The sequence below is a fragment of the Camelus ferus genome, chromosome 18 (assembly GCF_009834535.1).
Source record: "Camelus ferus isolate YT-003-E chromosome 18, BCGSAC_Cfer_1.0, whole genome shotgun sequence".
NCBI classification, from domain to species: domain Eukaryota; kingdom Metazoa; phylum Chordata; class Mammalia; order Artiodactyla; family Camelidae; genus Camelus; species Camelus ferus.
This window is the reverse complement of record NC_045713.1, coordinates 12,917,065-12,943,842: the sequence shown is the minus strand read 5'-3', so window position 1 is coordinate 12,943,842 and position 26,778 is coordinate 12,917,065. Positions and strand designations below refer to the sequence as shown.

Below are 26,778 nucleotides of genomic sequence, written 5' to 3'. Positions count from 1 at the left end.
GAATATATACCTGTTGAAAAATAGGAAGAAGAAATAAGCATTTTCTTCTTTTGATGAGGCTTGATTCTTTAAAGTCCATCAGTTTTGCATTCGAATTTGATATTAATTTTCAGATAATTTCTAAAGGAAGATGAGCACCAGGCCTTATATACTAGCCTTACTCATTATTGAGCACAATAGATACTTAAGGAGGAGAGGGGTACTGGAGAAACAGTCATCTCTGCTAGGAGCCCAGCAGTGCGCAGGGACGCGCAGGGACGGGAGGCAATCTATAGAAACAGGGCAGCACGCTAAGGAAAGCGCCAGATTGAAAAGGGAGCTCCTTGTAGGCCAGAGAAAGCCAAATGTGAAGTGGCTCTGGAAGGTTCTAGATGGGGAGAGGGAACGTGTGTCGCAGCACGTGCAGAGACAGGAGCAGGCAAGAGCGGGGCCTTTTTGAAGGTCAGACCAAAGAGATGCCAGACCAGTGGAGGCACGGGCCGCGGGCTCCAGCGGCGGCCTGGGGTCTGGTAGCGGTGGTGCGACGTCGGAGAGATTTGCTCAGGAAGTGAGACGGTAAATTCTCAGTTCTGAGGCTGCTGTGCACAAGGGACTCTTTTGTGCCCAGAGCGCAGTACAGGATCCCGCGAATAGACTAGCGAGGTGGCCAGGAGCCTGGGTGCGGGAGGCCTGGGTTCCAATCCGGTTTTGCCACTGTCTTGCTGCGGAAAGTGCCGGGAAGGGTGCGCAGGGGAAGTGCTTAGAGAACTTTAGTTGTGATGTCAGCTGCTCGCTATTACTCGGCAGGGCACTTGGTAGCACTGCGGACTGTCTAAGGAGGGAATAAACGAGGCCTCTTCACAAAGCAGTAAGTGCTGTGTTATGGTCTGTGCAAATGCCAGATGGCAGTCTTTCTGGGTCGTTGGCGGGGACTCCTTTGTTGGGGTCAAGTTTAGCCTACATGGTCTACAAGGTTTCTTTCGACAAACGTTTATTGAATGACTACTCTGTGTTGAGTTGTCTGGCAAGTAGCCTACTGGACATCACGGAGGGGATAGAGACAGAAGAAGGAAATACATACTGTTTGCCCAGTCTCTGCATGGGTCCAGAGTTAACATTAGATTCCCTGTTTAGCCCTAGAAAAACCATCCCAGCCAGAGGAGATAAGAAATGCCTGTGAAACAAGGTACGTGCCATAAGCACCGAATGGTGTTGGGCACCTGATACAGTGCAGTAGGCTTTCAGGGAAGCTGGGTCCGCCTTCCTCCCAGGTATTCACATTAGCGTCTTGCTGGTTTATTGAAAGGTGCTTGCTTACAACTGTCTATGGGGGCGGGGGAGGGTGCAACTCAGGGGTAGAGTGTGTGCTTGGCATGCATGAGGTCCTGGGTTCAATCCCCAGCACCTCTCTTAAATAAATAAACAAACAAACCTACCTCCCATAAATAAATTAATTAAATAAGTCTATTTTAAAAAACCTGTCTTACGGGTTCTAACTGAAGCCTCACTGTGGCTCCTCCAGCCTTGATGGTGGGTTGGTGTTTGTGTGGTGGGTCTTTTAAATCTGTTTGCTTGTGTTTTGGACACTGAGCCTCCTTCTGTTCATAGTCAGACACTCTTTAAAGTCTTTGTGGGCAAAGGAGGTCAACGTAAGGCGCCCAGGAGGGACTTGCTCCAGGCAGGGAGGCCAGGCCCCTTCCCCCAGCTCTGCCCAGAATCACTTATGCTGGGACTGTGCAACCTTCACTCCCAAAGCTTGGAATCTCTCCAAAAATAGTCTGGAATGAGCGTCTGCCAAGTGCTATCTTTAAAGCTTCAGTGTTGGGACGTCATTCTTTGGAGTGCCCCTCCTGTCCTTTGGCCTTTTTAATAGAAACTAGGTCAGGTATGCAAACTGTGTGCCGTGGACGTAAGGAGAGCCCCGTGCGCAGAGGATGGGTTTTAGAGCTGACCTGGGTTTTAGTTCCGGCTTTGCTGCCCAGGAGCTGGGCGAGGTGATAATCATCAACGTGTCTCAATTATTGATGCTTTTACTACTTGCTAGGCGGGCACTATGCTACGCAGTTTTCATGAGTTCTGTTTCCTCTTCTCAGTAAACTTCCCAGGGAGGTACTCTTCTTGTCCCCATTTTGGAGTCAGCAGAGTGCAGACAGTCAGCCGACCCAGTTCCACCACATACCAGTGGCCTTGGGCAAATCACACATTTCATCTTTAAGCCTCAGGCGGCACCCAGTTCCTAAGGCAGTTATAAGGAAAAAATGAAGTAACCAGGAGCCCAGTGTAAGGGGCTACCTTGCCCAAGGCTTCACTGAGGATCTTGTAAAGGGACTCAAGTCTAACTGCTTTGTGAAGTCACTTGGCTTCTTACTTTATAAGTCGGTGCAAACATTGTTTCTGAATCTAGTTCTTTTTTGTCTCCAAATTACAGTCTTCATTAAACATCATTCCAGTTAGAAGCTGGAGAGCCACATGCAAATCAGTAAAATTAGAATACTCCCTCACACCATACACAAAAATAAACTCAAAATGGCTTGAAGATAAGATACCATGAACCTCTTAGAAGAAAACATGGGCAAAACATTTTCTGACATAAATCTTAGCAATGTTCTCCTAGGGCAATCTACTCAGGCAGTAGAAATAAAAGCAAAAATAAACAATGGGACCTAATTAAACTTTTAAGCTTTTGCACAGCAAAGGAAACCATAGACAAAATGAAAAGACAACCTACGGAATGGGAGAAAATATTTGCAAATGATGTGACTGACAAGGGCTTAATTTCCAGAATGTACAAACAGCCTAAACAACTCAATAACAAAAAAACAAACCCAATCCAAAAATGGGCAGAAGGCCGAAACAAACATTTCCCCAATGAAGACAAAGGGCCAATTCATTCATGAAAAAAATGCTCAATATTGCTAGTTATCAGAGAGATGCCAATCAAAACTACAATGAGGTCTCACCTCACACTGATCAGAATGACCATCATTCAAAAGTCCACAAACGATAAAATGCTGGAGAGGGAGAAAAGGGAACTCTCAACCTGTTGGTGGGAATGGAGTTTGGTGCAGCCATTATGGAAAACAGTATGGAGATTCCTTCAAAAACTGAAAATATACTTACCCTAAGATCCAGCAATTCCATTCCTGAGCATATATCCAGAGGAAACTGTAATTTGAAAAGATACCTGCACCCCAGTGTTCATAGCAACTCTATATACAATAGCCAAGGCATGGAAGCAACCTAAATGTCCATCAACAGATGACTGGATAAAGAAGTTGTGGTATATTTATACAATAGAATACTACTCAGCTATAAAAAATAATAAAATAATGTCATTTGCAGCAACATGGATCGACCTGGAGATCGTCATTCTAAGTGAAGTAAGCCAGAAAAAGAAAGACAAATATATGATATCACTTATATGTAGAATCTAAAAAAATAACACAAATGAACTTATTTACAAAACAGGAATAGACTCACAGACATGAAAACAAACTTATGGTCACCAAAGGGGAAGCGGGTGATAAATGAGGAGTTTGGGATTAGCAGATAGAAACTGCTATGTATGAAGTAAACAGCAAGGTCCTACTGTAGAGCACAAGGAACTATATTCAATACCTTGTAATAACCCATAATGAGAAAGAATATGAAAAGGAATATATATGTATAAATGAATCACTGTGTTGTACACAAGTAGTTAACAAGTCAACTGTACTTCAGTAAACAAAACCAGAAACAAAAGCCAAAAAACATCATTCTGTTAGGAACTCCCACTTCCCAGAAAGCAGTCACTTCAAGGGTTGTTACGTGGTGCGGGGAGGTGGCACTAGTGTGGCTGTGACACAGATGTGTAACAGTATAGAAAGGAAAGAGAATGTTCTCCCCAAATTTCTTCCACCTCTTACCGACCAAGGATTTATTTTTTAATTCCCGTTTCCTGCTTGGCCTATACCCCTATTGACTGTTTACTAAAAATCAGAATAAACTGCACCTTCTTATTATTTATCACACATATTACTGAAGTGTTACTCTGTGACTACAGTCCCATTAAAAAATAAATAAAATTTTGGGACATCCAAAAGCTTGAAAATTCTTGGTTTAGGCTAACCCCATGCTGTTTTTCTGTTTGGTTTGGTCCTCAGTTCTCCCCACCACCCTCTCTGCGAAAGAACTTGACATTCTATTCAGTGTCATGAAGCCGCTTGTCACTTCGAGAGAAAGCATTCCATGGTTCCACTTAATCTGTCTTTGAACTCATGAACCAAGTTTGGGAGAGAATTTGCTAGTATAGATGATGGCTGTGTCTTGGAGACATTTTGAACAGCACCCAAATGCAACACCAGAGGTGGTCCAAAGGACACAAGAGAAGTGTTGTGAAATTATGATTACATACAAAAGATGTATGGTTAATGTCAGTATGATTGAGTCAGGGTTGTGCAGGGACCAGGACATTAATATTTCAAAAATACTAAAAACGGGTCATTCTTGTTGTTTTCATTGGGTCCTAAGAGTACAAGGCAGCTCCGGAGGTGACACCAAGAAGGAGCATGCCCAGCGCCACAGAGAGTGTCGATTCCGTTCCCCTCCCTGCCCCCGACTCCCTGGGGAGTAGGGACAGTTGGGACCTCTTTTGAACAATAATTTCCCCCTGAAGTTTGAGGAGCTTTCTTCGGGTGTGGTGCTTCCCTCCACCATTTGTATAATTTCCAGACTGCTGTGATTTTATCTCTCAGCAACGTGCCAGGAGCTTTCAGTGAAAATACCAAACTGCCAAACCGTCTATCAAATGGAGTTTGAAAAGAGACCTCCTGGGAGAGTCAAACTGAGTATTCTAAGTGGTCTACGATCCAAAGCATTTCCTGGGCTGAGTGTTATTCAAGGCTGAGCTTTACTTCCAAACTAAGCTTGAGAAGAATCTGGGAATGTTTCCCAGCTGATCGGGGGTGGGGAGGAGGGGAGAATGCAAGTCTGAAGGAACGAAGGAAATCTCACTCTGTTTGTCTCTTGCACAGTTATCTGCTGAAATCTGTCTAGAGATACGGTTTGCAAAATAGAACCCGTTTTGGAGGAAGTAGGATGAGGCTGTTAAGTGTTAATTTAAAAATTATGTATAATATTTTAATTTTATTTTGAGAATGGAACATAGAATAGGATTAGCTTTTACATGGATCAGCCTATTCAAGGGTGAAAAAATGCATAGAAAAGAGCATCTCTCCCTGTTACTTCGTTAATCGCAAATCACACCAGTCTTTTTTTTTTTTTTTTTTTTTTTTCTGTGACTCTTATCATCTTAGAGTTCAAGGTCTAGATTGACCCTTTGGGAAGTGCAGGATGTTGGTTAGAGAGGACTGGTAAGTAAGTAGATAGTTTTCCTTCCTGTCTGACTCAGTGTTAGAGACCTCGTTTCTAGACAGTATGTTGGTTTCAGTACCTTGAAGCCAGATTCTATCATTATACATGTTCTGGTGTGTAGACATCTTAGTAGACATCTTATAAAGAAAACCTGTCTCCCTTATTTCACTGTTCCTTTCCTGAAAAGTTTTTGTAGTCACTACTCCTTTATTGAGAATTAAGATGTTGGTGGTCCGGTAGAAAATTTCTCTAGGCTGAATAGTGCCAGCTTCATTCCCCTCAATGATGGCACATTTATATGTATTTTACAGCTGCTGTGCACTGTGCCCCCACCCCCCTCACCCACCCCCCGATGCTGCTGCGCACGTGGGTTCTCTAGCCAGAGGCTGGCATCGATGGTGAAAGACTTCAGTCTAAATTTAGACTCTTTTCAGAGGTTCCATAGAATACTTCTTTCAGTTAAGTCACAGACTACAAAAGCTGCCGCCGTGTGAGGCTTCCAGGTTATTTATTTATTTATTTATTTATCTATTTATCTATTTGTTTATTTTTTCTGCTCTAGAAATAAAGAGGAAGGCAGGGAGGCTGCCGCTCCCAGCTGCTCCAGGAGGTCCTGCCATTGTGGCCGGCCTCACTAGCAGCCTCTGTAATGAATTGAAAGCTAAGGAGAGAAGATTTGCTCGTAATCTGAGAGCAGTGGGAAACAGTCATGAGTCAGGGAGTGTGGCCGAAACAAGCACTTTGTTTGGGCTGCATCGGGTAGGTTGTAGGTGGTCACGGGTGCTGATAGGGTTTCTTTTTGTCTGACAACTGTAAGCATACCTGGAGACTTATTAGCCATGAGTTAAAGCAGTACATTTAATTTGGGGGGTTAATGATGCAATTGGAAGATCTTCAGAGTCAAGAGAAAGAGTTGAAAATGGGCCTTTGGACTCTAATTATAATTATGGGTGTTTTATACACTGTCTGTCTGTCTTCTGGAATTACAGAAAAGGTATGTTAAGTTTCCTCTCAGCGTGGAGAACTGCCTTACCTGTCCCCAGGATGGGGGGGATCTTAAGTGGCAGGAGGAAGGAGCCAGGTGTCCTGCTCCCAGGGAGTCAGGGGTCTAAGGACTGCTTGCTGGACCGCCTGTTGTCACATACTCAAACAGTCTCTCAGTTTCTTTTGCAAGCATCACGCGGTTTATGTAATCTTCTGTTTGGGCAATGTGTAATTATATTTTCAAAAAGTATTCCAGTATCTGCCATTGTTAGATCCGCACCTGTACACCCTCATTCCCAGTGTCACCCCCTCAGTGGATCAACAACCTTCCCATAAGCACGTTTTCATTATCTAACCACTGCTTTATTTAAGCACATGTTCTTTTAAAAGGTTAATTTAATTTCTTTTTTGTTTTTTTTGACAGGTAATGTGTACATGGTGCACTTCTCAATTGTATAAGATAGCTTGTTTTGAAAAGGAAGTCTCCTCACACCTCCCCTTGCCCGCAAGTTCTTTTCCTCAGAGACAGTTCACCAGTGACAACTTCTTAAATGTTTCTGGAGAGAGACATGAGATAAAAATGCTTACGTTTGTATTCTTCCTCTACCCTTCCCTCCATTCCCCCTGTTTTGGAAGTATAGTTGATTTACAATGTTGTGTTAGTTTTTGGTGCACAACATAGTGATTCAGTTATACATACACATATATATGTTCTTTTTTCACATTCTTTTTCATTATATGTTATGCGAAGATATTGAATGTAGTTCCCTGTGCTATCTGGTAGGACCTTGTTGTTTATCTATTTTATATATAGTAGTTTGTATCTGCTAATCCCAAACTTCTAATTTAGCCTTCCCTCTGCACTCCTTTCCCCTTTGGTAACCATAAATTTGTTTTCTATGTCTGTGAGTCTCTTTCTGTTTTGTAAATAAGTTCATTTGTTTCATTTTTTAGATTCCACATATAAGTAATATCATATGATACCCCTCCCACCCTTTTTTAAAGGGAGACTGTGTTATATACAGTGCTAGGCCTTGCTTTTTCCATTAAATAATACATCTTGGAGAACTTTGCATATCAGTACATATAGAACTGCCTCATTCTTTTTTTAACTGAAGTAAAATTCACTGTGTATGAATCAGTGGCTTTTCATACGTTCCCAGTGTCGTACAGCCGTCACCACCAACTCCACACCACCTTCATTCCCCCGCTCAGAGAAACCCAATACCCATTAAGGAGTCACTCTCCAACCCCCAAACCTAGGCCTGGGAATTGCTAATGAGCCTTTTCTATGGCTTTACCTGTTCGGGGCATTTCAAGGAATCATACAGTACGTGGCCTTTTGTGTTTGGCTTCTTTCACTTGGCGTAATGTTGTCAAGGTTTTTTCATGCGGTCGCATCAGCACTTCACTCCTTTTTATGGTGTAATAATATTTCACGTATGGACAGACCACATTTTGTTTATCCATTCATTAGTGGATGGACGTTTGGATTGTGTCCACTTTTTTGGCTGCTATGACTCATGCTGCTGTATACCTTCATGTCCAAGTGTTTGCGTGAACATGTGCTTCAGGGCTCTTGCGTATTTGTGTAGGAGTAGAAATGCTGGGTCATATGGGAGTCTATGTTTAAATTTTAAGGAGTTGCTAAGCTGTTTTCCACAGTGGCTGCATGATTTTACCATCCCACAAGTGGTGTTGGGGTTTTTTTTTCTTTAATTTTTTTTTTATTGAGTTATAGTCAGTTTACAATGTTGTGTCAATTTCTGGTGTGCAGCAGCAATGTTTCAGTCATACATAAATATACATATATTCAATTTCATATTTTTTTTCACCGTGAACTACTTCGGAGGGTTTTAATGTCTCCATTTCCTAACCTGCATTTGTTTTCCAGTTTTTAAGTTGCTATGAGAGCTATCCTAATGGGAATGAGGTGATATCTTATTGTGGTTTTGATTTGCATTTCCCTAATGCTAACGATGTCGAGGATCTTTTCATATGCTTATTGGCCATTTGTATGTATTCATTAGAGAAATATCTATTAATTGGATTGTCTTTGTTAGTGAGTTGTTAAGAGTTCTTTATACATTCTGGACACTAGATCCTTATCAGATATATGATTTCCAAATATTTCCTCACATTTTGTAGGTTGTGTTTTCACTTTCTTGATAGTGTCTTTTGCATGAACATTTATAATTTCGATGAATTCTTTTATTGTTGTTGTTTGTGCTGTGGTGTCATATTTAGGAAACCATTACCTAATCCAAGATAATGAAGAATTTATCAGTGTTTCCTCCTCAGAGTTTTATAGTTTTAGCTCTTATGTGTGAGTCTTTGATTCATTTTGAATTAATTTTTGTATATGTTGTGAGGTAGGCATCCAAACATATCCTTTTGCAAGTGGCTATCCAGTTGTCTCAGCATTATTTATTGTGAAGATTACAGTTGACCCTTGAACAACATGGGTTTGAACTGCACAGGTCCACTTATACTTGGGTTTTTTTCAGTAGTAAATACTCCAGTACTACCCGATCAGCCGTTGGTTGAATCCACAGGTGCAGAATTGTGTATACAGAGGAACCACATATAAGGAGGGCTGACTGTAAGTTATATGCAAATTTTCGACATAGATGCGTAGATGGTCAGATCCCTAACCCCTACGTTGTTCAAGGGTCAACTGTATTCATTGAGGAGGACTTTCCTCACTGGTTGGATTTAGCACCTGTAGAAAATCATTTGACCATAAAAGTATTGCTTTATTTCTGGACTCTTAATTGTATTCTGTTGATCTATAATCTCTCCTTATGCCAGTAGTACACTAATTTGATAATTACTACTTTGTAGTAAGTTGAAATAGAAAGTGTGAGTCTTCTAACTTTGCTTTTATTCAAGATCGTTTTGACTATTCAGGGTCCCTTGCAGTCCCATAGGAATTTTAGGATGAGCTTATCCATTTCTGTAAAAAAGGCAATTGAGGTTTTGATAGGAATGGCTTTGAATTTGTAGATCAATTTGTGGACTGGCCATCTTAACATTATTAAATATTAGAATCCACAAACATGGGATATTTTAAAATTTATTTAGTCTCTTAAAATTTCTTATAACAATGTATTATAGTTTTCAGTGTGTAAATCTTATATTTCTTTGGTTAAATTTTTGCTAAGTATTTTATTCTTTCTAATGCTAGTTGGTTTACAGTGTTAAGTTTTCTATTTCCTTGTTAATCTTCTGTCTAGTTGTTCTATCCAGTATTGAAAGTGGGGTATTGATGCTTCCAACTATTATTTTAGAACTTTCTATTTCTCCCTTGAGTTCTGTCAGCTTCTCCTTCCTGTATTTGGGGCTCCATTGTTAGGTGCATATATAATTGTTACATCTTCTTGATGAATTGACTTTTTTATCATTATGTATGGTCTTTCTTTGTCCCTTGTAACAACTTTTTGCCTTAAAGTCTATACTGTCTGATACTAACACAGCTACTCCAACTGTCTTCGGTTACTGTTAGTGTGGAGTATCTTTTTCTGTCCTTTCACTTTCAGTCTGTTTGCATATTTGGATCTAAAATGAGTCTCTTGTGGACAGCATGTAGTTGGATCATGTTTTGTTGTCCACTCAGTCCATCTTTGCCTTTTAATTGAAGAGTTTAACACATTTTCATTTATATACTTGCTGATAAAGCTTTCTCCCATTTTGATACTTGCTTTCCATGTCCTATGTACTTTTTTTGGTTACTGTATTCCTCCATTGCTGCCTTGTCTGTGTGAAATCAACCGGACCTATTTGATGCACAAGTAGAGTGTCTCCAGTCTTACACTTAACACATTTCTGTACTGAGTATCCTTGAATATGTGTCATTTTCCACATCTGCAGGCATAGCTGTGGGTAAACCTCTACAACTGGAAATCCCGCTGCTGCTGGAGTGATGCTGACAGAAAAGAGAAAGGAAGCCCCCTTTCCTCTTCTCTCATCTTTTAGTCTCTCTCTAGGACTTAATATTGGCAGAGATGGAGAGGGAGCCAGGCAGCATGGGGTCCTGGAAATGAAGTTTGTAGAGCTCTAGCCCCAGCGTCACAGAGCCGAGTATAGCAGAGTGGGCTTGGAGAGGATGGAGGATGGCTAAGTCACTGCACATAAGAAATCATTATATTGGTTTAATGTCTTATTTCCAAATGTACAGAGTGATTTTCAACTTACTAAATTATTTTTTAATATCGTATTAGAAGAAATCAATGTCTTGTAAATTAGAGCTTACATCACAAATTTGTTAATCCTGTAGATTCTGAATCCTGTCCATGGTTTTTACTAATCTTCACCCTTGATTTAAGGTGTGACTATTACTTTAGGGTTGCAGTGTCTTTTGTGATTGAATTGGAAAAATGGCTCAGGAAAGTGCTGTGCCTCTCATGGACAATGTTACAGTGTCCTTTTTTCAAACCATGGGTGAGCAAGGATGCTGTCAGTTCCTGCATTAGTTTATTGGACAAACAATGTATTTCAAGTCTTAGACATATTTTACCTTCCTTTTTCCCCGCTTGTTCCTATTACTCTGCAGTTATCAAATACAGGCATACCTCAAGATACTGTGGGTTTGGTTCTAGACCACTGCGATAAAGCAAACATTGAATAAAGTGAGTCACATTAATTTTTTGGTTTCCCAGTCCATATAAAAGTTGTTTATACTGTATTATAGTCTGTGAAGTGTGCAATAGCATTATGTCTAAATAAACAAGTTACAATACTTTGTTGCTAAAAATTGTTAACCATCATCTGAGCCTTCAGCGAATGGTAGTAACATCAAAGATCACTGATTACCTACTGATCACCATAACAAATATAATAAAATGACAAAGTTTGAAATATGGTGAGAGTTAACCAGAATGTGGCACAGAGACAGTGAGCAGATGCTGTTGGAAAAATGGCACGGATAATCTTGCCTGACGCAGGGTCCCTGACGCAGGGTCCCGTAGACCTAAGCTTTGTAAAAAACACAGTGTCTGTGAAATACAGTAAAGCAAAGTGCAATAAAATGAGGCACTTCCTGCCTAAGAGGAGGTGACTTATTGTATGTTTTGGCATCTATAGAACAGTGGAAATATCTCTTGAAACTGAAAAAAAAAAGTTTTATCTGGTGGGCATATTCTAGAATGACCATATTTTCTGCCTCTGCCTGGAACAATTCTGTTTAACCCATTATTTAAACCTGTTGTCCTGGCATAATTAATAATAGTACCCTTTTTTTAAAGTTCCCCTATTTGGTTGAAATGATCCCTTGATATAAAACTTACCCAACTGGTGTTCAAGCCAATTTCTCTGCTATTGTTCTTAGAAATTCTGAATCTTAACTTCTCAGATGTTTAGCTGTGTCAGGTCACCTTGTGAAGAAGTCATACAGCAAGAGGCTAAAGTTTGGGGCTGGGGTTAACTTAAGGGCCTGAGACTGAAGGCATGTGTAGACACATAGATACAACATATACAAGGTTGTCAACACATGTGCTTTTGCAGAATCTACACTCACGCATCCAAACACACGCACATCTCTAAAGAGATTTTTTTTTCCCCATATCTTCAGTGTTCTTTTTTATTAAAGGAATGATTCTTTTCAAGACGAGAGATCCTATTAATCTTTTTAAAATGGAAAGTCTTGAGTGCAGGGGCATAACAGGGAATGCTTGGTATGAACCAGTTGTTAAGAGTCCACACACCAACAGTGGCCAAGTGTTGCTAAGGTTGTGAGCAGGGTGTGAGTCCCATTGTGGTTTGGTTAGGTCTGCTCTGCTGGTGCCTTTCACGTATTTTCAAGGTATTTTCTTAAACTTTTCAGTGAGTTTGGAGATGTCTGTTATGAAAGATTTTTTTTTTTTTTAAAGAAGAATGACTTTTGAAAGTGTTCTTGTATAGGCAAATTAGGTTAACAACGTCACTTTTCATCCTTTCCACGGTCTTGGGATATTTGTCACATCTTTTCTGGGTCAGGTGTGGGTAAACGCAAATAAGTTTGCTACTAAAGTGAGTAAGTCTCACTCTCCTGGTCTTGTTACTAATACTTAAAAGAACAAGTGAGATTTTGTTCAGGGCACTTTTCTCAGGGAAGAACTTTTGATGCCACTTTGGAGTTGGCTTTGGGAAGGCTGGGACCAGCTTAACACTGCTTGCTTCCTGTAACTGTAGGCTCTTTGGCACAGGGTAGCCCTGTGAACCGGACAGAAAGGTCGTTTCCACTGGGGGCTGTTGGAGGTCACTACCCAACTTAGTCTCTGTGTCTGGGAATAGTTGGTTTCCCGTCGTTGTGTTAGGCGCAAGGCACTTCCGGGAACGCCTTATGAATCTGTATCGTAAGGAATCAACCAAGCCCAACCAGAAAGATCTCAATGTAGGTTTTCTGTTTTTTAAAGTGAGGCTTTCGTTTTCTGAAAAGAGTACATTCTTGGAGATGCGCCCACCGAGCGTTCCTCATGGCAGTGGAGTTCCTGTGTCAGGTGGTGAGGGTGGGGCGAGCCCCTTCTGTGTTTCATCTGCGGGTGGTGTAGCTAGTGAGCTGTCTTTGTTAACTCCCGTTGCTTTTGATGACACAGGAAGGTACCTTTACCAAACACTTAACACAGCATCTGTACTGTTTGGATTTGGTCAGTAACTAGAGCTACGCTCGGATTTCTCCCTACCGTTTTCCACAATTACTTATCCAATCTGGGGGAAATGCAGAGGGAATAATATTTCATCTTTACTGCAGCGAAGAGCAGGTAACTCAAAAATTGCAAAGAGCTGCTTAGCTTTGATTGAATCCCTAAATCACTTGAGGAAAACCAGTTGAAGGAAGCAAAGAGATCTCAGAAAGCGGTGGATTTTTAAAGTGAGAGCTGGCCACCCGTCTGGTTTGCCTGCGGTCATGACCCTCCCTGCTGGCTATCGTGGCAGCCAGAATTTAGGCTTTTTCCTTGTGGTCCATGTGACCTTGTGTTCCCAGTATTTACCAAATATTTTAAATAGTTTTCCAAAAAAATTTCCTCCTTCATTTCCCACAGTGTGCACGTTCAGACCATAAAAGGGCCTACTGCGATAACTGTTAAAATTTCACAAATGATAGTGTCCCTTAATGACAGGGTTTTAGTTTTAGATTTATAGGGGCTTAGAGTAATTTAATGATAGGCTAAATTTTTCTAAACCTTTGATATTTTCCATTTGCTTCCGTGGGATAATCTGTCTTAATGGAGACATCTCCACCACCTTGATTTCCTTAATCTCAGTCATCATTAATTGAGCCACTACTTCTTGCAGTACTTTTTTTCTCTACCTGTGGAGGATACCAAATAAAAGAAGGAATTTATCAGATGGAGTCCCTGCTTTCTAGACTTTTCCGTTGGGAGGAGAGCAGGTTGTCATACATGCTGCACTGGAGGTAAACAGGATCACAGGAGTAAGGGGTCCAGCAAGTTCATTCCACCTGCATGGGCTCGAGGGAGGTTTGTGGAGGATGTGACATTTGAACTTGGCATTGTTGGATGGAAGTAGGCAGATGGGTGAGGGGTTGGGAGGGCATTTTAAATCATGCAGATAGCTTGAGTGAAGTAGAAGCAGAACAGCCCTTGGCATTTGTTGGGGGAAGGGGACTGGTGGGTTGTTCTGTGTCCGGGATCACAGGCTCAGCGGGAGAGGTGCAACAGAAGGTGGGGGGGTTCATTGGAGTCCACGTGTGTGGTAAGTGTCCTCTTGCCTTTTACGCACCAATGATGACACATAATAAAAATGTAATATTTGATCAGAGCTCAAAAATATACAAAACAAAAATAAAGAAGCAATGTATCTGGTGGGTAAGAACACAAGATTTTGAAGCTGGATTGCCTGGGTTCAAATCCTAAATGGCTGTGTGACCTTGGGCAAGTTACTCAGTCTCTCTGATGCCTCAGTTTCCTCGCATGTAACATGGGGATGGCAGTACCTACTCACAGGTTTATTGCAAGGATTAAATGGCTAATGTGTGAAGTGTTTACAGCAGCGCCTGGCGTGTGGTAGAGCGGTATGTAAGTGTTAGCAACTAGTATTAGCAGCAGCAGCGGTAGCGGCAGTAACAGTAGTAGCAGCGATAGTATTAGTATTTGGGTGTAATGTGCAATTTGATTTTTTTTTTCCTCCGAGAAAGATTAGATTAGCCTTTCTGTAGATTACACATTCTGCATAATTTTGTGTCAGTGAAACAGTAGCATCCCAGCCTGTGAGTGCACGAAGACACTCATGGAGTCTTTATGCACTGGAATGAAAACGCCTGTCTTTCTGAGAACTTGTGTCCTCCCCACGGCAGCTGGCTCAGTTACTGGGGCGGCGCCGACTGTGAAGGTTGGTTGGTTGTATAGCTTGCCATTTGTGTGCAGGTAATGGAATAACAAGGAGAGCGATACCACGTGTATCTGTAAAGAGTTTTGGTTACAGGCAACAGAAACTGCCTTTGGCTAACTTAAGCATAAGAGAGCCTGTTTTCCTTCCTTGGATCAGCCCGCCTCCCGTTCTTGGAGGTGCACTTTTCCTTTCCTAAATAAATCCTTTAAAGTCTTTCACTACACAACGCTCCGTCTCCCATCAGAAATCTTATCTTTTGGGTATGACGAGAACTGGGTTCTTTTCCCTTCCCCTTCTGGGGTAACAGTTTCAATGATGAACCATGAGGAAAACAGATGAAAGCTGCAGGGTGGAGATGGGTGCCTCGGGCTCCTCAGTTAAGACTGCTGCTTCTCATCAGTCCCTTCCCTGCTACTCATTTTCATGCCAGCAAGTTACCGTTTTCATTCACTGCATTTTGCAGTAAGCTTCCTTATCCCGCGTGAAATAAAGGTATACATAGAACAGTACCCTCCACTCAAAAAAAAAAAAGTATAAGAGAATTTATTGGAAGGCTGTTGAGAACCCCTAGAATGGCTAGAAGGCTGGGCCCTAGACTTGAGAAAAGGCAAGAACTAGCTAGCTTGGGTGCCCAGGAAGCCCCGCAGCCGTCGCATAGGCAAATAGCCTGGTCTCTGTGTGGCCTTTGTCAATGTCACTGTGATTTAGGACATCCACCTTCCAGCCCTTACATCTCCTTATATAAATGCCTGGTTATAATAGCAAAAAGTGGAAATAGTTTGAATGCCTGGAGATAGGGATCAGAATACATTATGGAACAGCTATGGAATGGAATGCACTGTGGCCCTTAGACATTTTATGAAATAGTTTTTTAAATTTTTATTTTTTATTGCAGTGTAGTTGATTTACAGCAAAGTGATTCAGTTATACATATACATACACACATACATATTTTCAGATTACTTTCCATTAGAGGTTGTGATAAGAAATTGAATATAGTTCCCTGTACTATACAGTAGATCATTGTTGTTTGTCTATTTTATATATAGTAGTGTGTATCTGTTAATCCCCAACTCCTAGTTTATCCCTCCCCTATCTTTTCCCCTTTGGTAACCAGTTTGTTTTCTCTGTCTGCGAGTCTACTCCTGGTTTGTAAATAAAATTTGTATTTTTTTTTTTTTTTTTAGATTCCACATATAAGTGATATCATGTGATATTTGTCTTTCTCTGACTTACTATGTAAGAATATTTAATGATATGGAAGCTGTTCACACATTCTATTAAGTAGCAAAGTTGTATGGGTAGGATAATTGCATTTAAAAATTCAATGAGGTAGCTACTATTTTATTCCTATTATTCCTGTTTGACAGACAGGCATAGACCTCCTGACCAAGTCTGCCCAAAGTCACGTGGCTAGTAAGTGGAAGAGGCAGGATTTAAACCTAGGAGTCAAGTTCCAGAATTAGGCACTTAGCCACTTCATTGCGTGCTCTCTGACCAAGACAGGCTCTGATGAAAACAGTGGTAGCGCTTAGCACAGTGGGTGCTTTTCTTATTTACTCTGATTTCTGTGATAAGCATATGTCATTTCTATGGTGACAAATCTGATTTTTCATTTACTATAAAAATTTACAGTTTTAGAAGACTTTTCTTCCAGTGGAAAAGTTGCGTCCAGAGATATCCACTGGAAATTTCTTTTCATATGTAGCAAGAAATCTCAGAAATTATCTCCATTAATATGTGAATTTCCTCTTTGAACTTGTACATGGCATATAGTATGGTTTACCATTAATGGGACAAGTGATTCCCATCGTCAAAACCAGAAAATCTTATTGGGATTTTAAGCTCAGTGTTGCTGCATTTTCAGGATTATATCAAAGCATTGATAAAATTGTTGGTGTTTTAAATGGAAGATTTAAATCTGTGAAGCTTTTTAAGATTTGTGTTTGTCACGTCTTGGCACGAGTTTCTCATTTGTAGTCTGGTTATGACAAGACTCTGGTTTCCATATGTATATTTGAAATACTCTGAGTCATGGATTCAAATGAGTAATAGACATTATATCCATGTCAGGTTTCTGCTTTGTCATACCTTAAGGTGAAGGCCATGCATTTATTTTAGTCCTTGGAATAGCAAACATTGAGTTGGCAAAATGGGATTCGTTTTAAAATACTCTTCCCAATGTTTTTTTTTTTTTAAATTACTTTCCAAAAATTACTTTGCTGGAATGAAAATTGATATTTGATTTCACAGGAAGTTAGGAAAAGGGCCACATGTACATGCAGACAGGCACATATATATTTGGTGCTGGATGATATGTGCATAGTGTTAGAAAATGAAAAGCACCACATTTCCTATTTCCTCATCCTTTTTAATAAGTCTCAACTCAAGTCTAAAAGCACATTGATTGTGAGATGTATCATTATATACACCACTAAAAGAGAAAAATGTCAATTAAATAACAATGCTTTATTATCTATAATTTTTATTCATACTATTGGAGAAGAGACTTATTTAAATAATGGATTTTTTATCATGTAGTATTCTTCTGCATTATAATTAAAAAGTATAAGCAAAACAGGTGAAAGAATTCCTAACATATCTTCACATTCAGTGTCCAGCTCTTCTGAATCAGCTGTTTGACCCAGAATCAACTATATTTATGTATTTCCACATACTCTGCCATCACTGTTTAGAAGAGTGGTCCATTCTTTTTTTTTTTTTTTTTAATTTAAGAGTGGTCCATACTTACCTCTAAAGTTTTTAAAGACCAGTTTTTAAAAAACTGAAGTATGGTTGATTTACAGTGTTGTGTTAGTTTCTGTTATACAGCAAAGTGATTCAGATATATATATATATATATATATATATATATATATATATATATATAATATATATATATATATATACTTTATCAGATTCTTTTTCATTACTAGTTTCTACAAGATATTGAATATAGTTCTCTGCTATACAGTAGGACCTTGTTTATCTATTTTATGTATAGTAGTTAGTATCTGCTAATCCCAAACTCCTAATCTATCCATCCTCACCCTATTCCCGTTTGGTAACCATAATTTGTTTTCTATGTTTGTGAGTCTATTTCTCTTTTGTAAATAAGTTCTTTTGTATCATTTTTTAGGTACGTATGTAAGTGATGTATGATATTTGTCTTTGATTTACTTCAGTTAGTATGATCGTCTCTAGGTCTATCCATGTGACTGCAAATGGCACTACTTTTTTCCTTTTTATGGCTGATACATATATATATATATATCGCATCTTCTTTATCCAGTCATCTGTTGATGGACATTAGCTTGCTTTCATATCTTGGCCATTATAAATAGTGCTGCTCTGAACACTGGGGTGCATGTGTAAAGACTACTTTATAAAATTCACATACCATACAATTCACCCATTTAAGTGTAAAATTCAGTGGGTTTTGGTATATTATTACATTACTAATTAAAAAATTATAAACTATATATATCAAAATTTGCCATTTTAACCATTTTTACATATACAATTTGGCGACATTAATTACATTTATAATGTTATGCAATCATCACATCTGTCTCTTTCCAAAACTTTTTTAATCACCTCAAACAGAAGCTCTGTAAGCATTAAATAATAACATTTCATTTCCCCCTCTCCCAACCCCTGGTCACCTCTAATTTGCTTTCTATCTCTATGAATTTGCCCAGTTTAGATATTTTGTAAAAGTGGAACCATATATTATTTGTTTCTTTGTATCTGGCTTCTTTCACTTAGCATACTATTTTCAAGGTTCATTTATGTTTTAGCATGTGTCAGAATTTCCTTGTATTTTATAACTGAATAATAGTTCATTGTATGAATATACTATAATTTGTGTATTCATTAATCAGTTGATGGAAACTTGGGCTATTTCCACATTTTAGCTTTTGTGAATAGCACCACAGTGAACGTGGGATACAAGGATAATTTGAGTCCCTGCTTGCAGTTCCTCTGGGTATGTAACTAGGAGTAGAGTTGCTGGATCATATGCTATATGATCTATATTTAGCTTTTTTAATCTCTCTGAGTTTTAATGCTGGTACTTTTGATCTCCACACACAGAGGCAATGACAACTACATCTTAATTGTCACTGGCTGATTGTAAGTTCACCTCATTTTCAGAGATGTTAAAAAGCAGGTCTTAGAGTCGATGAAATACTGTATTATAAACTTCCATAAAGCTGAGTACCTTTAGGGATATGGTGGGTCAACATGCCTGTATTAGAAGATTTTTGTCTAAATATATTCTTAAAAATCAGTTTTTAAAAACACAAGTTTCCCGGGGCGTGGCTATAGCTCAGTGGTAGAGCTTATGCTTAGCAAATGCATGAGGTCCTGGTTCAATTCCCAGTACCTCCATTAAAAAAAATACATTTTTTAAAAATTAAAAAAATACATATTTCCCACTTGAAGGAATACATCTTCTATGTTCAACATTTGGAAAAAGACAGAAAAATAGGAAGAAAAAAATAACCTGCCCATTCTCTCTCTCACTCAGAAATACTATTAATCATTTACTGTGATTTTTTTTTTCAATTTTTTCAGGCATATATATTTTAATTTATATTCTTTATCTTTAGAATCCCTGACAAAAGTAAAACTCAGTTTTCAAATTACAGAATTATTTACTATAGAAAGTGAAAGCTGGCTGCTAACCACCCTGCCCCTCCCCGCCATTAACTCATAAGATAACTATTGATTACAATTGTTCCTATAGATTGATTCCTATAGAATTAGGAGAACGAGCCCACAGGTTTTGTTCTGGGCCTGTATCAACATTGCTTGTTGTCATTTTCCTGTCATATACGCTACTGTCATGGCATCATGCTAACCTTGCTTTCTAATGTGTTTTTCAAATTAGAAGCAGATCTATACTTAAGGAGATCTAGCAACTTCATTTTATTTTATTCTCAATTAAAATTTCCATTAAAAATTTTAATACCTGCATATGGTAATAAATAAAATAGTAAAGTAGTACAGAAGAGATTAGGCTGAAAAATTGACAGTATCTTTCCTGTTCTTTCTCCACTCCCCTGAGTTTCCATTTTTAGTTCCTTTGGTTACTCCAGATAATACAAATATACTTCTCAATGTTTACTTAATTGTGCAGAACTATGCTCTGAGAGCTTCCAGGTTTGCATAGATTCTGTTAGAAGATAGCTGGTGTCTGTAGTTTTAACTTTTGCATGCCTGGCCTACACCCACTTTTGTTTATAAGTATCACACCTGCAGATTAGCCCAGGGTCTAGTCCCGGCTCCATCACTGCATTTCTACCAGACCTTTTCCTCCCTATTCTTAGGTCCTTTAACTGTGAATCTAGGCGTATAACACCTTCCTCGTCATGTAACGTGTCTTTATTGTCATAGTGACGTGATTATTGAGTAGATAAATACTCTTTCAAAACTCTTTAGAGACAGATGTGTAGGATATTAGTAATACGTACAAAGAACAGAAAAATATTGAGATGATTCTATTAAAGTGTAAGATTTTAGAATTAGAGATGCAAATTTCGAGTTACCATTTATAGAAGATCATATTTTGCCTAAATTTTGTATAGATTTAAATGGGATTAAGAATCAAAATCCTAATACGAGCCTGTAAAAGGCAATTTATGATGCCTTTTTAAACAATTTCAAATGGACATCATAATATCATTTTATTTATTGCACTCCCTCACAATATCCTATTAAAAGTCTTTGAACTTGCCTAGATATGGAACTGCAAAATAAGAAAAACTGAAGTATTCTATATTTTTGTATATATCATTTTCCCCCCTTTAGTGTGAGATTAAAATCTCTGGACCTTGAGATGTGGAATTGCCACCTCCATTTACAAAAATTGATTGTACATCATACAGTACTGTGTGTACTGTATTTCAGTCTGAAATGTAACTGTGCATGTCTCCTGTAGTGTATTTATTTGTATGTCTAAACCTCTGATCCAAATATGAGGCAAGAACATGCTATCTTAGTTTTTAAATTAATAGAAACTGCATGCTGCATTGATGGGACTTTCTTATCACTATCCTCCCAACCCCCGACCCCAGATTTCTTCAGGACATAGTAATAGCTTTGCTCCTTCACAAGAATCAAGTTCATTGGTAACTTTTCAGAAAATTGAACTGAATTCTAAAATGGAAATAAATGGCTGAAAATTTGATTGAATTAAAAATAGATTATTACTTCTTCCTCTGGCTATTAAAAAAAGACTCAAAGTCACTCTATGATGTAAAGGGTTCTTTATCCTACCAGGTTTACTTCTGGCCATTGTTTCTTGGATTTGGGTTTTAAATTTGATTCACATTATCTTGTACCTCTCTCTGACTGAATTCTTGTTGCTTCACAGGATGTGGGTAAATTTCATCTCTTCTTCACTCCACATCTTGAAATCTTCCCTCTCTAGTCATCTGTTTCAGTCTCAGTTTGATCATTGACAGAATGTTTCTAGCATTAACTTATAAACTATGACTATGAGTTAATGATTGTTGTTCTAACGAAGATATAAAACTTATTCAAATAAATGTGCTCCTTTACAGAAGGCTGGATATATATTTTTTAAATGTTGGGTTCAGACCTTGCAACTGCATTTTTAAATTGAGGTACTGGTCGCCCTCTTCTTTTTACCAAATAAAGTGCAACATCTTTCCAGCACTAAATTCCTCGATTTCCTGCCATCTGGCCTCTTATTAATCTCAGTGTATTTAGGTGAATGTTTGATATTTATAAGACTCAGTTATTAATAATCCTGGACTAGTTGTTTAAAATAAAAGACAAAGTCTCTTTTAATTTCAAGTGTAATTTGCTTCAAACCTTCTGAAACTAGGAAATAAACGCCTCTGTTTCCATGCTGGTCCCAACTGACTACGCTGGTACAGCCCATGTCTTTACCATGTACTTTCCCTGCTTTGTTGCTATTTAGCCCACATGCCACAAAGCTGTGGACTTTCTGAAAATAGGGACTGCTCCTCAAACTGAAGAGATTAACTTGACAGTTCTTAAATAGGTCTTATCCTCTATATTTAGAAAGAGTAGAACACGTTGGCATTATTTAAGTTTAAAAATCTTTCATAGAGTCATATCTTTATGCTATGCACTTCACCTTTGTGATGATTTTTTTGGGTCTTCCAAATAAATTTTAAGCTGATTGTTTATAGAAGAAAAGATAACCCATCAATGCAGAGGCCAAATTAGTTGATAAACAATAGATAGGTACCATCATATATATATGATGTGTGTGTATATATATATATACACACACACACACACACACATATATATGTCTATACACACGTATATAACTATTATATATATACATAATAGTTTTATTGAGATATAATTCAATACCATAAAATCCACCGTTTAAAAGTAAAAAGTGTACAATTCAGTGGTCTTTGGTATGTTTAGTGTCGTAGCCATCAACACGATCTCATTTTAGAACTTTTTTTTTGGTTATTTTATTTTTTAATTGAAGCACAGTCAGTTACAATGTGTCAATTTCTGGTGTACAGCACAATGTCCCAGTCATGCATACATATACATATACATATACATATATTCGTTTTCATACTGTTTTTCATTAGAGGTTATTACAAGATATTGAATATAATAATTTTAGAACATTTTTTATCACTTTAAAAAGAAACCCTGTTCCCATTAGCAGTCACCCCCCATATCCCCTCCCCCAGCCCCTGAGATCTTCTATCTTCTATTTCTATGGATTTGCCTATTCTGGACATTTCATATCAGCGGAATCATACAACATGTGGTCTTTTCTTTCATTTAGTGTTAACATTTTCAAGATTCATCAGTGTTGTAGTGTGTATCAGCAGTCCATTCCTTTTTACTGCTGAGTAATAGAATACTGCTCTATTGTATGGGTATGCCATATTTTGTTAATTCACCCATCATTTGAATTGTTTTTACTTCAGGGCTATTATAAATATTGCTGCTAGTGACAATTCATGTACAAACTGTTATGTAGACATATGTTTTCATTTCTCTTGGGTATACACCTAAGTATGGAATTACTGAGTGATCTGCAGCTCTGTGTTCAACATTTTGATGTACTGTCAAACTATTTTCCAAAGTGGCTGAACAATTTTACAATCCTGTCAGTCATGTTTAAGGGTTCCAGTTTCTCTACGCTCTCACCAGTACTTGTTAATGCCGTATTTATTTTAGCCATCCTATGGGCGTGAAGTAGTGTCTAACTGTGGTTTTGATTTGCATTTCTCTGATGAGCACCTTTTCATGTACATATTGCCCAATTGTATATTTCCTTTTGAGAAATGTCTCTCCGCATCCTTTGCCCATTTTTAAATTGATTGTCTTTTATTGTTGATTTGTAAGAGTTCTTTATATGTTCTGTATACAAGTCTCTTCTTGGATATTTTCAAATAGTTTTGAAGTATTCTGTGGATTGTCTTTTTACTTGATAGTGTCCTCCAATGAAAAGTTTTTAATTTTGATCAAGTCCAATCTATATATCATTTCTTTTGTCACTCACACTTTGGGTGTCATATCTAAATAACCACTGCCAAAACCTAAGGTCATAAAGATTTACTCTTATATTTTCTTCTGAGTCTTATAGTTTAATTCTTACATTTAAGTCCATGATCTATTTTGAGTTAATTTTTGTGTACAGTGTGCGGTAAGGCTTCAGCTTCATTCTTTTGCATGTGGATACTCAGGTATCCCAGCACCATTTGTTGAAAAGACTATTGAATTATGTTAGCACTCTTCTCCAGAATCATTTGACAGAAATGTAGGGGTTTATTTGTGGACTCCCAATTCTGTTCCATTGATCTATATATATGTCTAGCTTTATGCAAGTTCCACACCATCTTGATTACCACAGCTTCATCATAAGTTTTGAAATTGGTATGAAATTCCAACTTTGTTCTGTTTTTCAAGATGATTTTGCCTTCTGGGTCTATTTAATTCCCATATGAATTTTAGGCTCAAGCTTGTCAATTTATGCAAAAAACCCAGCTGGAATTTTAGTAGGGATTGCAATCAATAGTAGATTGCATTCAACTTCTGGAACACATCTCAGTTGTTGGGAATATGCATAGAAGATTTGTATGTTGGTGGATAACAATGCAAGTCCAAAACTAGGGTTTTTGAAGAAACACTGAACTGGCATTGTCTATAGATTAAACCCTTTCCTTGGTTTCATTATTGGAAATGTATTTGTGGCATCCTGTGGTCAGGGTATTTGCTCTCCACGTTTTTAAACTCTTTCCACCAATGTTTTGACATCAGTGAAAATGTGATAAAATGAAGACAAGGAAAATTTGTTCTTCAAGATCTTAGCGGTATGTTAGGATGCTGTGAAAGCTATTGGTGGTCTTATCAGAATGTACATGGTGTGGCTTCTTTTTTTCCTTTCCCTAGCTTGAAAAAGAAATTGCCTTAGAAAACAGGAATAAACTTTGTAAGAAATTTAGATATTTTTCTCTTAGAATCAATTTTGCTCAACATTATTATTGTCTTACTATGCATAAGGCTAGCTGTGCTCACTGCTGTGGGGTGGGGGGTGGTGGGGGGTAAGTAGAAAAGACCTTGGACTTTTGAAACAACCTCCAAAGAGATGCGTCTTCCTGCCTCCTGCCTTTCCCCATTCCTTCTCATTTTCTACTCCAGCGCCAGAGTTTATAGCTTCCTAACAAAGTCAGTCTGGCTCCTCGTTGCCCACTGGTGCCCGCAGGGTAAAGTCCAAATTCCTGAGCCTTGCAGATAAGACCTTTTCTAGTCTGGCTCCAGCCTTTCCTCTTGCTCCTGAACCAAGCATCCCATAGAAGCACCATGCCTCTCAAACACGTCTTCATGTGGCATCCTTCTCTCTAGAATGACCCCCACCCCAGCCCCTCTTGCTTGGCAGAGGCCAGTCCCTCTTTCTCATCTGCCTCCAGTGATGTCCTCAGAACCTTGTTCACCTTGTTCATTTCCTTGTCTTTGCTGCCGCCGCCGAGGCAGAGACTCAGTCATTTCTATTTCTGCAGGGGCTCAGGGCCTGGCCAGACCACTTCTTAACTGTTATTTTAAATGAATGAGGTAGAGTCCCTGCTTCAAGGAACCTTACAATCTAGTGGGGAGGGAAGATGTTGAAAGGGCTGAACATCACTAATAGTGACTGATTGGGAAACAGTGTATTATTCAGGTGATTTCAGCAGTTCCTCTTGCCCAGATATGGTGCAGATCTAAATCCATCCAGCTCTAACCGGCCCATCGCTCCGCGTTCTGGCCCGTCCCAGTGCACTGGGTTGTTATTTTCTGTGTTGCTGGCCTTTGTTCAGTAAAACTCCCTGCACAGCGCCTGGGAGTAGGAGGCTGATGTGTGGTGACACTGGGCAGAAATGTGAGTCAATTAGGGATGAAAACGAGAAAATGGACTGTTCTGCATTATAGGCACAGTCATGTCAGAGTTTTAAAAAAATACTCCCTCTGCACTGTGAGCCCACCTGGCATTCTGTGTTTTCTTTTTATGTCGCTGCCTCTCTCTCTCTGACTAGCTTGTTCATAGACAGAGGGCCTTCTAACTCAGTTTCCTTTTGTAATGTTCATAAGAAGATGTACATTTTTGAGATTAAAATATTATAGTCTTTATTTGACACAACATTGTAAAATGACTATAACTCAATAAAAAAATGTTTAAAAAATATTAGTTTTTCCTACCCCCAACTCAGTTTCTTTACTTTACCAAAAATAAGGTAATTTATCTGTCATATTTTAAATTTGACCATCAGATTTAACTCCTGAGTATAAGGGGAAGGAGGTAATTATTTTATTTTTTCCTGTAGTACATTTAGCTTTATTGTATAATTATAAAATTTCACTGATTGGGAACTTTTTGTTTGTTTCATGTATATTTTAAATAATAGTGTCTTGTAATGGTAACAATGAAAAGTTCACTGGTGGCTAACTCGGGTTTTCTTAGTCTGATGAGATCTCTGTTTCATCTTGATTCTTGAAAGCTATTTTTGCTGGGTAGAGAACTCGAGATTAGCAGTTTTTTCTTGACAGTGCTCCCTCGCCTTCTGACTTGCACCGTCGCTTTCGATAAGTCGGCTGTTAGGACTTGCAAAGTAGTCTTTCCTTTTTCCATGGCTAGTTTTAGGACTTTTCTTTGTCTTTCACTTTCTGCAGTTCTTACTGTGATACAGACAAATATGTATTTCTTTTTATTTATTCTGCTTGGGCTTTTTGAATTTATGGATTGATGTTTGTCATCACGTCTTGAAAATTCCCAGCCACGATTTCTTTCACTGTTGCTTTTGCCCCATTCTCTCTCTCCTCTCTTTCTGGGACTCCATTTAAACTTACATTAGGATTTCTCACTAACAGGTTGTTTTACTCTTCTTTTCCTAATTTCTTAAGGTGTAAAAGATAATTCATTTGCAACTTTTCTAATAAATTTTTTTCTCTCAAGTTCCCTTCCAAGTCCTGCTTTAGCTGAATTCCACAAATTTTGATACGTTAATTTAAAATTTTTCTTGTAGTTCAGAATATTTTTAAATTTCTCTTTAGCCCTTCCCTTTCATCTGTGGGTTATTTAGAAGTGTGATGTTTGCTATTCAAGTGTTTGGAGATTTTCCTCTTACTGTTTTGTATTGCTTTCTAGTTTGATTCCATTATAATCAGAGAACATACACGGTCACTTTCAATTCTTTTAAGCTTGTCAATATTTATTTTTTGAGTGTTCCACGTGTAATTGAGAGGGATGTGTAAAACTGCTGTGGTTGTGTGGAGTGAAATATAAATGTCAGTTTGATCCAGTTAGTTGATGGTGTTCTGTCCTTCTGTATCCTTGCTGGCTTTCTGTCTACCAGTTCTACCAATTATTGAGAAGAGTGTTGAAGTCTCTAGCTGTAATTTTGGATTTTTCTTTTTCTCTTTTCAATTCTGTCAGTTTTTGTTTCAGGTATTTTAAAGCTCTGTTGTTAGATGCATACACATTTAGGATTGTTGTATCTTCTTGGCAAATTAATCCTTTTATCGTTATGTAATGTTCCTCTGTATCTCCATAATGTTCTTTGCTCTGGAGTCTACTTTGTCTAATATTAATATAGTGACTCCAGCTTTCTTATGTTTAGTCTTTGT

At 38.5% G+C, this 26,778-nt stretch overlaps 1 protein-coding gene across 4 annotated transcripts in view; it reads left to right on the top strand.

The window, feature by feature from the left end:
* The window catches only part of SMURF1 (SMAD specific E3 ubiquitin protein ligase 1), a 102,329-nt gene that overhangs the window by 16,239 nt on the left and 59,312 nt on the right, over nucleotides 1-26,778 (top strand). The window lies entirely within an intron of this gene.